The sequence below is a fragment of the Vombatus ursinus genome, unplaced genomic scaffold (assembly GCF_900497805.2).
Source record: "Vombatus ursinus unplaced genomic scaffold, bare-nosed wombat genome assembly UNPS02014807.1, whole genome shotgun sequence".
NCBI classification, from domain to species: Eukaryota; Metazoa; Chordata; class Mammalia; order Diprotodontia; family Vombatidae; genus Vombatus; species Vombatus ursinus.
This window is the reverse complement of record NW_020954585.1, coordinates 34,863,173-34,875,697: the sequence shown is the minus strand read 5'-3', so window position 1 is coordinate 34,875,697 and position 12,525 is coordinate 34,863,173. Positions and strand designations below refer to the sequence as shown.

At 43.6% G+C, this 12,525-nt stretch overlaps 1 protein-coding gene across 4 annotated transcripts in view; it reads right to left on the bottom strand.

The window, feature by feature from the left end:
• The window catches only part of SPIN1 (spindlin 1), a 126,198-nt gene extending 123,784 nt beyond the window's left edge, over nt 1–2,414 (bottom strand). For 2 of the 4 annotated variants that reach the window (XM_027874848.1, XM_027874846.1), the window contains exon 1: nt 2,277–2,414. The gene's annotated coding sequence lies outside the window, so the exon portion shown is untranslated. The remainder of the gene's footprint in view (nt 1–2,276) is intronic. The other 2 variants (XM_027874849.1, XM_027874847.1) reach the window with 1 other exon arrangement.
• Between the last annotated feature and the right edge of the window lie 10,111 nt (nt 2,415–12,525).

Sequence of the window (12,525 nt, the reverse complement as noted above, 5' to 3'; positions counted from 1 at the left end):
CCCTCCCTCAATGTTTTAAATGCATAAAATACAATATATAGGATCACAAAGGAAACCAATTATATCAGCATGAAGATTTTTTTAAAAAAATTTTAAGTTCACAGACCTCAGGTTAAGAACTAAGACCAAGTTGCAAAGCAGGTGCCAATCTGTTTCCTCATGGGGAGTTTCCTGTGTCAATAAAATCACAGGTCCAGCCTCTTCCTCCCCTTAAAACACACACACACACACACACACACACACACACACACATACACACACACACACTCTCTCTCTCACTCTTTTAGCAAAATATGCTCAAGGTCATTTTAAATCAGATAAGTGTATATAAAAATGAAATTTACTTTAACCACCATTAACGTAGTAATGAAGTGAGCAAAGGACTGCTTAGATCTCAGTGAAACCAGGAGAGGGTGCTATGAATGCCCAACGTTCCCAGAGCAAGAGATACAAGCTAGTCTATTTTATTGGAAGCAACAGAAAACATGCCTTTGGTAGTTACATTTAACAATCTCACTGGGGTGGAGGCTTCGAAATCTGATTAACTAACACAATACATCTCAGATTTGATGTAATAATAGTCACCAGAGCAGGTCCATCCATAAAAAAAAAATCGACACTGCAAAAAAGATTTGGCAAGCTTTAAAATCAGTCCCTGAATAATACGGTCCTGACAGTCCCCTAAACAGTGAAGACATAGTATCAGGGAGGGAAAAACAGGTATACTGGAAGAGTCGTCATAATTTTATCCTCCAAACACTTATGATGGAATTGATCGTTATTTTTGCAACTGATCCCTTGCAATGAATGAGTCGCATCATGAAAAGAAAAATGGCCCCATGGTATTTTGCAATACTAGAATATTTTATCTTTGCCAACAATTTTGGTGCATCATTCTCCACCCTCTCCTCCCTCCCCCCCAAAAAAATACGCAGACAGCAATCTACCCTTAATTATAGAGCTAACCTCATACCCCACTGCTTCCGTAGCCTTGCACATAATCCAAAGCCTCTTTCGTTTCCGATTTATTTTGTTTGCAAACAAGCGAAAGGCGAATGCTCCAAAGCAAGGACCTTACCCTTGAAATCCCGCCATGCACGCAATAAAGAGGGCGAATCTCCTTCCTCCTGGAAAGGGGGGAGGAGAGGAGAAGGGGGAGAGGGGGAGGAGATGCTAGACGAAAGGAAGTAGGAAAAGGAAACAAAAGCAGGAGGGAATGGAGCCTAAGAAGCTGAGACAGAGGGAGGCGTCGAGGCTGGTGGAGTCGAGGGAACCGCGTCAGCCATGTTGTGTGTGTGTGTATGTGTGTCTGTGTGTGTGTCGGTCCGGTATTTACAAAGCTACGGCTGCAATAGCGCTTTCGAGTCTTGGTACAGGAAAGGGGGAGAAGGGGGCCAGCGGGGGGCGGGGAGAGAAGAGATGGGCTGAGGGAGGGGTAGGAAAAGGGGAGGGGGTGCAGACAAGAGGGAGAAGGAAAGAAGGGGACGGCGGAGGAGAAGCAGCAGCAGACAAAGGAACCCAGCAATGCCTGCCTGCCTTTCCACACACACACACACACACACACACACACTCCCCTCCCCCTTTGCTCCAGCAACTTCAAGCCCCGCAATCAGTGTGTGTGAACTCCAGAGCCGGGAGCGGCGTCAACACCAGCTCCCTCTCCAGTCTCAACCTCTCACAGCACCGACGCCACAGCTCCGACAACGCACAACACCCCGCCCCTGCTGCAATGCAGCCCCATTCTGCCAGATCCGCCTGCCCCCCACTTAAAAAAATCCCACTCCCCTTCCCCCACTCCGACTTTCAGGGGAAAGAAAAGACGACAAACACAAATTCTTCCAACCAGCCCCCCTCCCCCAGCTCGAACCAATCCCCCGCAGGGCTCACGGGGGCCTAAGAGCAGGGGAGCTAGAGCATCACCACAAGGGGGAGCTGGTGGGATGCAGGTAAGGGGAAGGAAAGCGGAGAAGGATTGGGGCGGAGTGTGTGGGACAAAGAACCGAGACCCGGACGAGGGGGGGCGTGGGGGTGCTTCTGAGCGCAGCGCAGGACAGCGGAGGCGGCGGGGCAGAGAGGTCCCCGAGGCGTGGGGGTGGGGTGGCGGTGGGGGTGGAGGAGGCAGGACAGCGCCTCCCTGCGGGCGCAGGGGGCGGAACAACGACGCCGCGGCTCCCTCCGGAACTGTTCCCCAGGCTACGGAGGAGCAGCCCCCGGGGCCGCCGCGGTCTCCACCCCGGCTCGCTCCCGCCCTCCCCCGGGGCCGCCTCCTTTCTTACCTGGGCCGGTGCGGGCTGGAGGAGCGAGTCCCCCGAGTCGGGTCTCCGTCCTCGGTGCGGGAAGAGCCGGGCTAGGAGCGGCTGCAGCTTTACAAACTGCCCCCCCGAGGCTGCCCAGGGGCGGTTTGGGGGGGCTTCCCGCCTCCGCCCCCGGACGCCGCCGCCGCTGCCCTCACCCACCCCTGCTCCCGGGGCTCAAACTTCCCAACTCGGCCTCTTAGCCGCGCTGCTCCTGCTGCTGCTGCTGCTGCTGCCTGTCCGCGGCGGCGGCGACGGTGGCGGCGGCTCCAGCTCGCTTCTCGCCCCCCCTCCGCCTCCGTCTCCACGGCGGCTTCTCTGCCACATTTGGATCCCCACCCCACCCACCCCCCTCCTCCTTCTCCTCCTCCTCCTCCTCCTCCTCCCCTCCTTCCGTGTCTTACTCTCTGCTCTGGCGTCCCTGCCAGGATAGAGGCCTCACCTTCCTGCCAAATAGTGAGCCGCCCGCATCGAGCTGTTCAAAACACGCTCACCCATACCCACGGCCCCTCCTCCCCTTCCCAAAAACCAAAGCCAGACACCCAGCCTTCCCCTCCCCCACCTTCTACTTCCCACACACAGCTCCCCTCCCCCCTCCCTCCCCAGTCGCCAGCCTTCTAGAGCGCAGGCGCATTCAGCCCACCGAAATGCGACAGGGAGAGCGTAGGAAACCAACAGCCTCGCCAGTCTGGCCGGGATCGAGCTGCGCAGCCGCAAAGAGAAAGCAGCAGGATTTTTTTTTTCTTTCCATGCCCTTGCTACCTGGTGGGAGGAGGGAGTGGCCGAAGGAATTAGAGGGAAACTGGAAGATGGGGGAGGAGTGATACCGCTGCGGAGAACTGGAGGAATGTCATTCATGCTCCAGGGCTTTAGGAGGTGAAGGAATTGTGCAAGCTGGTTTTCCTAAAATCCAGGGGCTAGTCGAAAGGTGATTTGCAGATGTTCTCTTTAAATCCAAAATTTAAAAAGATACTGGTCTCTGTTGTTTTAGTTCGAATATAAACCTCTACCAAATCAGAATACAAAGGTAATTTCATTTATGAAACTCTGGCTAGGACTAAGACAACCACAGGCAAAAAGATGAATCTTGGATGGCAGAGAACAGATTTGCTTTGTTCCACTCAATTTAAGCTTCATTTTTAGAGATTTTAATCTATGAAATATCTTTTGCTGAAGTAGGTCTTCTAAGCTATTAAGTATTCCCACTATGATGGACCATTCCAGCTATTCCATTCTAAGGTGTTCACTAAAACAATCTTTTCTTCTCAGCTAACCATACATTGCCTCCTCTCCACAATTTTGAGATTTAACACTTTCACATCAAGCAGAGGGGGTGTTTTGTTTGATTTTACTCTGGCTATAAGACCAACCCGGAAAGCATTAGACCAGTAAATCACACCTTAGGTTTGTAATCATGTTTTATTTTACAACTATTGTGCTATTACTGTCCTCTCCAAAACAATCAGTCAAACACAAAATGGTTCTTATTCTCTTTTTCCTCTCTGTTCCTTCTCTTGGTAACCCCATCAGCTTCCAATGATTTAATTATCATCTTTATGCATATGACTTATCTATATAACTCATATCTTTACATTAAGTCCCAGTATCTCCTCTGAGTTTCAGTTCTGCCTCAATGCCTATTGGACATTTCAAACTGGATGCTCTGGAGACATCTGAAACTCATTATGTCTAAAACTGAACTCATTATATTTCTCCTAAACCTTCTCCTTTTCGAAGCTTTCCTATTTCTGTCTAGGTCTGGAGCCATTCTGAAAGTTTCCCAGTTTTGTAATGTTATGGTCTCTGATTCTGAACCCCTGTAGGCCATCACCCAAACCCCATTCCTCACCCTTCCACCCCAAAATCTCTACCCAGTGCTACCCACCTTTCCACCAGTGTTATTCCATCCTCTAGAATGCCTACTCCATAGGGGGAAAAAATCCCTTCATCCTAAATTTTTTCCTTTCTCTCTCCTTCCATCTTCTTGCAATCAAAGAAATCTGATTCCCCATTACTAATGACGTGGCCCCCCGGTAACCCTTTCCAGTACTTGCTTAATTATCACTCATTCCCCTCATTCAAGATGGAGGAATTGGAATACTTTTTGCAGCCAATTTCTACTTCCAGTTTCTCCTATTTCCTTCACCCAGTAAACTCCCCTACCTTGAGGTTCATGCAATCCCTGTCTACCACCCAATTAAAATCCTGATAGCTGTTGTCTACAGTCCTCCAGGTCACTCTTCCCTTCATTCCTCAGTAAGTTCATTACCTGGCTCCTAATTTTTTTCTTGCCCAACTCCTGCCCTCATCCTAAGGGACTTCAACATGCATAATGACTCCCTCACCCTAACCACTCAATTCCTCAATCTTCTCACTTCCAGTGACCTATTCCTCCACCTCACCTCAGCCACATATAAAGATAAAGTCATACCCTTGATCTTACCATCAGCCATAAATGTTCCACTTCCATTTTCAAGAATTCAAAAATCTCCTTATCTAACTGTAATATTTTGGTTTACCACTTCTCCCACTGCCTTCCCTTACCAAACTCTACTCAGTCTAGATCATGACCTCAAAATCTCTTGACCTTTCATTTCTTTCTCAGGCCATCACTTCTATACTAGCCACTCTCTCTTATTCATCTTGACCCATTGGTGAACCAGTTCAACTCTACACTATCCTTTTCTCTTGAGTCCCTATCCCCCTTATCATGATTGAGCCCTGCCATGCCCTAGCCTAGAACCACTTCTACCTAGAACCACATCTGCCTTTATACACACACACACACACACACACACACACACACACACACACCATGCAACCATTCTTACTAGATCCACTGCAACTGTTATATAACCTAAACTGAACCCTCACTGCTCCTACACAATGTTCTACATCTGCCTTATCAACTCACTATCTAACTCTTCACAGAACCTATTCCAAATCTTTTCATCCCTCCTTAAGCCTCCCATGGCTCCCCCTCACCCCCATCCTCTCAGCTGAAAATTTAGACTCTTATTTTACAGGAAAAAAAATTGAGGCCATTCTCAAAGAGTTCCTCCTTTTTTCCTCATCCAATATCACACAGATATCTTCTGTCATTATCTCCTCTTTAACCCTTGTATCACAAGAGAAGATGGCTTTATTCCTCAACTAGGCAAACTATCTACCTGTACAAGCAATCCCATTTCATCCCTTCTCCTACAATAGATTGCCCCTCTGACATCCTCACTCTCTCACTTGTCTTCAATTTCACCTTGTCTACTGGCTGTTTCCCTACTGTCTACAAAAATTTTACCCTCATTCTCAAAAAGCCCTCACTTGATCTTTTCATCCCCATAATTATCATCTTAGATGTCTTCTGTCATTTGTGGCTAAGCTCCTTGAGAAGGCCTTCTACAATAAATGTCTCCACTTCCTCTTTACAGACTCTCTTAACTAACCCCTTACATCAGCTTTCAACCTCATCATTCCACTGAAACTGCTCCCTCCAAAGTTACCAGTGATCTCTTAGTTGCAAAATCCAGTGTTCTTTTCTCAATCCTCATTCTTCATTACCTCACTGCAGCCTTTCACATTGTCAATCATTCCCTCTTCCTTGTTACTCATTTCTCCTTAGGTTTTTCAGGACATCACTCTTTCCTGTTTCTCCTACCTATAAGACTGCTCCTTCTTGGTCTCTGCTGGATTCTCATCCAGACCATGCCCTGTAATCATGGGTGTCCTGTAGGGCTCTGTCTTGGACCCTTTTCTGTTCTCCCTCTATTCTACTTCACTTGGTGATCTCGTCAGCTCCCATGAATTTAATTATCATCTCTATACTGATGATTCTCAAATCATCCCTAACCTCTCTGCTAACCTCCAATTTCATATCTCCAATTGCCTTTCAGACATATAGAAGTGATTGTCTAGTAGACAGATATCTTAAATTAAACATGTCTGAAACATAACTCATTCTCTTTCCCCCTAAACCTTCTCCCTTCCAAACTTCCCTATTACTGTCAAGGGTACCACCATCCTTCCAGTCCTCTAAGCTTGTTTTGGTGTCATCCTTAACTCTTCATTCTCTTACTCTTCATATCCAACCTGTTGCCAGGGCCCGTCAACTTCACTTTGCCACATTGAGCAAATATGCTACCTCTCCTCTGATACTGCCACCACCCTGGAATAGGCCCTCATTATCTAATACTTGGACTATTGCAATAGCCTGCTTTTGCTTGCCTTAAGTCTCTCCCACTCCAATCCATCCTCCATTTAGTCATCAAAATTATTTTCCTAAAGTGTAGGTATGATCATGGCACTCCCCTACTCAATAAACTCCAGTGGCTCCCTATCAGCCAAAGGAATCAGATACAAATCCTTTGTTTGGTGTTTAAAGACTTGTATAACCTAGCCCTCTTCCCCAATCTCAGTCTTCTCACACTTTATTCCCACCCACGTGTACTCTTCAATCCATTGATACTAGCCTTCTTGCTCTTCCATGAACAAAGCACTTTATACCTAGGCTACAGTTATTTTCTCTGTCTTCCCGGAATGCTCTCCCTCCTTGTCTCTGACTTCTGGCTTCCCTGGTTGCTTCAAGTCCTATCTAAAATCCAGTTTCTTCAGGCCTTTCCACAAGGCCTTTTAATTCTACTGTCTTTCCTCTGTTGTTTGTTTCCTATTTGTCCAGTTTATTGCTTGTTTGTATATATTTGTTTGCTTTTTGTCTCCCCCATTATATTATTAGCTCCTTAAGGGTAGGGACTGTCTTTTGCCTCTTAAAATATTTGTATTCCAGCTTAGCACAGTGCCTGGCATACAGTTGGCTCTTAACATAGGCTTATTGACTGATTGGTACCTAAGAGAAATTACAAGTTTCAGTCTCTAGTCAATAGATGTTTTTCACTCAAAATGCAAGGGAGATGCATAGAAAGAGATATTTCTGAATAAAAAATTCAATTTGATTTTACTGTAAGGCTTACTTTATAAAGAAAAAAAGGGAATTCCTTCCTCTATTGATTGGCTTCACTAGTGTATCAAGCTCAAATAGAAACAGATCCCTGCAGTCTTGCATTGAATTAGAAAACCAAAAATTAACATCATCTCTGTTGTACTGTATATTCTTATTTATGTTAAACATTTTCTCAATTACATTTTAATCTGATTTGGGGCACTCAGGAGTTTTCCAGCTGCTTGTCACAGAGTATGATTCCTCTGTGCTATACCAGCAAGGTCCCAAAATACATGAAAATAAAGAAAAACAAGCTCACATTTAAGAAACCTCCTTAAAAAAAATATAGGTGATATTTGATTCAAATAATTAAAGCAGGATACAGGTGATAAATAATATGGGCAATTAACTATAGTTAAGAAATATCTGTTCAAACAGGAGATAAGTTTTAGGGAGTTTTTCACAGATAAGTATTATCATACTTTTTTGTTTATTTAGCAAACTCGTGAGACCTGTTAAAACCAAGATGCACTTACTTAGTTTTAAAGTTAGTTACACTCCACTTCAGTAACCTCTGCATTATCCTGTACAGTTCACTCTCCTTTATATCACATATCTAATCTGTTTTCAATTCTTGTCATTTCTACCTTCACATTTTCTCCACTCACACGTCTACCACATTAGTTCAGGCTCTCACTACCTCTCACCTAGATTTTTGCAATGCCTCCCTGCCTCAAGTCTCTCTTGACTCCAGTCCATTCTATATGCTGCTGGCAAAGTAATTTTTCAGATCTGACCATATGGCCCCTCTACTTAAGGAAGGCAAGAGAAAGGGAAAGGAATAAGCATTTTGATAGAGCCTACAATGTGCCATGTAATATGCTATGTGCTTTACAAATATTATTTCATTTGTTCTTCCCAATAACCCTGCAAGATAGATGTTGTTATTAACTCCCTTTTACGGTTGAGGAAACTGAGGCAAAGAAAGGTTAACTTAATTGCCCAGGGTCACAGCTAGTAAGTATCTTAGGCTACATTTGAACTCAGGTCTTCCTGACTTCCCAGTGCTCTATCCACTGTGCCACTTAGCTTCTAAAAAATTACAATAACTTCCTGTTGCCTCTAGGATAAAATATAAACTCCATTGTTGAGTTTTAAAAGACTTTCACAAGTCTGTCCTAACTAATTTTTACACTTACATTGGACATTACTCCCCATTCCATACTCTCTGAACCAGCCAAATTGGCCTCTTTGTTCCTCACTGACATCTCTCCTCTCTGATATTGATATTGAGCTGAGTCCTAAAAACAAACAAACAAAAAAAAAAAATTAGGAGGCCAAGATGAGCTGGGAGAAAATTCCAGGTATGAGAGATAGCCAATGAAAAGGCACCAAATTGGAAACTGGGTAGGATTGTCCTGTGCAAGAACAGCAAGAAGACCAGGATCTCTGTATCTTAGAATGTAGAGTGTAAAGTATGTAAGAAGCCTAGAAAGCTTGTAAGGGCTTAGATTGTAAAAGGCTTTAAAAGACAAAGTATTTCAGATTTGAACCTGGAAGTAATAGGGAGCCCCTGGAATTTATTGAATAAGGGGTGATTGAGTGAGACCTACTCTTAAGGAAAATTACTTTGGAAGTTGAATGGAGGATGGATTGGAGTGGGAGAGAATTGAGTTAGAAAAACCTACCAACAAATTATTGCAGAGTAAAGGTGTGAAGTGATGAGGACCTGTACCAAGGTAGTAGTGGCCATGTGAGTCAAGAAAGGGGAAACTATATGAGAAATGTTGTAAAGGTAGAAATGAGAAGACTTGGGAACATACTGTATGTGTGGTACGAATGTGAGTGAGGAATGCAGAATGATTCTGAAATTGCAAGCCTGGATGACTGAGAACGTGGTGGTGCCCTCAACAATAATAAGGAAATTCAGAAGAAGGAAGGGTTGGGGGCTGGGGGAGTTCTTTATTGGCTTTGATGAGTTCAAAATATCTCCAGCATATCCAGCTCAAGATGTCTAACAAGCCATTAGTAATGTGAGACTGGAGGTTAGGAGAGGAATTTAGGGCTGGATAAATTGATCTGAAAATCATCTGCATAGAGATACTAATCCAGTGCATGGGATCTAATAAGATTACCGAGCTAGTATAGACAGAGAAGAAAAGAGGGCCCAGGACAGACCGCAGACCACAATTGGCAAGTCTTACCTGAATAAAGATTGTATTTAACTACTTTGTAAATATTTTTATTTATTAACTTTGTGTTTATGCTATATATAGATAGATACAGATGTATTTATAAAGATACTTCTCTCCCCGACCCCCACATTTTACTGAAAGCTTATATATAGGGATTGTTTCTTTACATTTGTGTCTCCAGTACCTAGCACTATGCCCAGCAGGCAGTAGGTGCTTAATAAATACTTGAGTGATTAAGTGCCTACTATGTGCCAGGCATTATGCTTGGCGTTGGGGATATAAATATAAAGAATGAAAGCATCCCTCCTGATAAGAAACTTACTGTATTATTTGTTTCCTTAATGGAAGGAAACAAATACAGTAAATATAGAAATGTACACCATAAATATAAAGTAGAGGGTTAGCTAGGTAGAGCACCACTGGCTCTCTAACCAGGATGACTTGAGTTCAAATGTGACCTTAGACCAGGCCTAAACAACCTGCAGCCCATAGGCTGATTAGGGCCCACAGGCACGCCAAAGGATTTCAGACCATCCAGGAAAAATGTAGAGGAAAACATCCTCTACGTTTTTTGCTGGCACACTCTGAAATCCTTTGGCGTGCTACAGGTTATACAGGTCTGCTAGACACTTAATAGTCGTGTCACCCTGGGCAAATCACTTAACTCGGTTTGCCTCAGTTCCTCATCTGTAAAATACAGCTGGAGAAGGAAAAGGCAGACCACTCCATTATCTTGGCTAAGAAAACCCCAAAATGGGGTCACAGAGAGTCAGACATAATTGAAACAACGCAACAACAGCAGTAAAAATATATGAAGTAAAAATAGGGTGAGAGACGGGCCCCATTTGCTTAGTGAGGTCCTCATCATACTGAGGGGGCTATCACTGTGTGGCTCCAAGGGAGGTAGAATAGACACTTCTAGCCTCTTCTTTTTCCATTCTTCTCCAAAAGAGACATTCATTCCTTCCAAGAGGGGAAGTGGGAGGTTGGGTCCAAAGACCGCTCTGCTCTCCTTAGAGATAGGCTAGAATTGTATCTACCTGTCTCTTAAATATTATTAGTCTAGGGGATACAATTGGGTTTAACTTAATTTATTACTTTCTCAGTTCTGGAGGAAAGGAGGACCCTAAGCTCTATATACATTTCCTACCAAATACTGGTTCCACAATGAACACACATGGTGAATAGCAAAGAAACCCATACATCCAAATCATAGCAAAACAGAAATAAGAGCGGGTATATATAGGAGAATATATACCAGACAATACAGAATGAAGGAGGTCTCTCATTGGGAGTGAGAATAACTCAGCTCAATTAAGAAAGACTGTCCTTCATCTCAAGGTAGAACTCACCTCAGTCTCTAGGAGAACAAGCTGGAGACAGGGACTTGATGAAGACTGCTACCTTCTCTCATGTCTTCCAAGAGTCTTTTTCTTCCACAATCTAAAGTGGGGTTGTCCTCTTCCATCTTCTCTATTAAAGATGGAAGCCAGAAGCTCCTGAATTGATTCAAAGTTTGAGGAATCCCAAATAGGACTTGAACCTTGATGAGTCTCAAAAAGCTGTAGAAGGCTGGAGCTTTCATCAACTTCTCCTCACCCCACACAAAGGACAGGGCAGGGCCTTCATCTTCAATAATAAGGAGAGAGTCCCATACCAATGGGCTTTGAGATAGGGGTTACATTTCTCCCTGGAGCTGAAATTATTTGCAGTCCTTGCAAAAATTATCTGGGGGCAGGTCTAAAACCCATAAATGTGCAGCATAAATACAAATGTCACTGCTTTTTTAAAACTACAAGGATGATTTTCCTGATGTACCAAGCAACCAACCTTTGTTACTGTTGAAAGTGAAATAAAACTCATTAACAACACATGCAGTAGATATGGCATGATATGAAGGATCACCTTTTAGGGTACTACAGCAAAAAAAAAAAAATGCCTACATATAAGATATGTAACACATACACATTTCAGAAGTAGATGTATATCCATAGCATGCAGCAAATAATCAAAAGCAATAATCGTGGCTAAATAACAAAGCAAACCTGGCTACCTGCAGTGATGATAATAGGCACATATATTATGCAATCTAACAATAAGGAGCAGCAAATACGCAGAACAATCCACAAACAATGCAATTACTATTGCATGAACATAACAAAACGTAGTCGAATGAACATAACAGCAAAATAAAAACAAGCCTTCTCAAACATGCAATAATTCAAATATACAGCAGTAAACATGCAATTATATGCACAGTGCTTTTCACATAAACAATCTCTAGTATTGTTGGCTAGAGATGTGTAACTGTGTCTTCAGGTTTACTGGTAACATCATAATTGAGCCTAGTGACTGATCTAATAGGCCTGGTTCTCTTGTCACTGACTGAAATCTCAATTCCCATGTCTTGGGTAGTAGTTGGTATGGGCTGACCATCAAGATCATTGAAGATTTGCATGTCTGTACCTGGACTGGCAACCATTGGCTATCAGTATTTTCAAGCTCTGTGGGTTGAATCTGTACTCTCTCAGTCTCTATAGCTGTTTTTCTTAGGAAGGGAGTTGCCTTTGGGTTCAGTTCTCCTGCCCTGTAATAACAGTTTCCTTCACTGTATGCATCACTTTCAGTGCCCATATCTGGGTCAGAAAGTTTTTATACAGTTTGTGTACAGTTTCTTTTTCTCAGCCTCTTCCTAGGTGAGTGTCCATTAGTTCTGTCCACCTGCTCATTAGAAAGTACAACTAACTCTCCTATGGGTAATAGATGGTTGCAGTGAATATTCTTGATAGGGTCCCCCTCCATTCCCTTGGGTCTATTTTGTAAATAGGCAAGTTACTCAGTCTCTCAATTACTTTACATCAGTTAGCTTTCCATCTTGTGAGTCCCTGGAATGATGAAAGCGGTCCCATCCTTGTCTTCCTCAGAATAGAAATCTTGTAGTATACACTAACACTAAAAAGTCCAAGGCTGAAAACCACTTGCTACCTAGCAGACAATTAGGAGCATCTTCCTCTCCTGGCATAGTGTACTGGTCCACTTTAGTCTTTTTGTTCAAGGTTTGGTAATTAATACAAATCCATATCTTTCCATTTTTCTTAGGTAC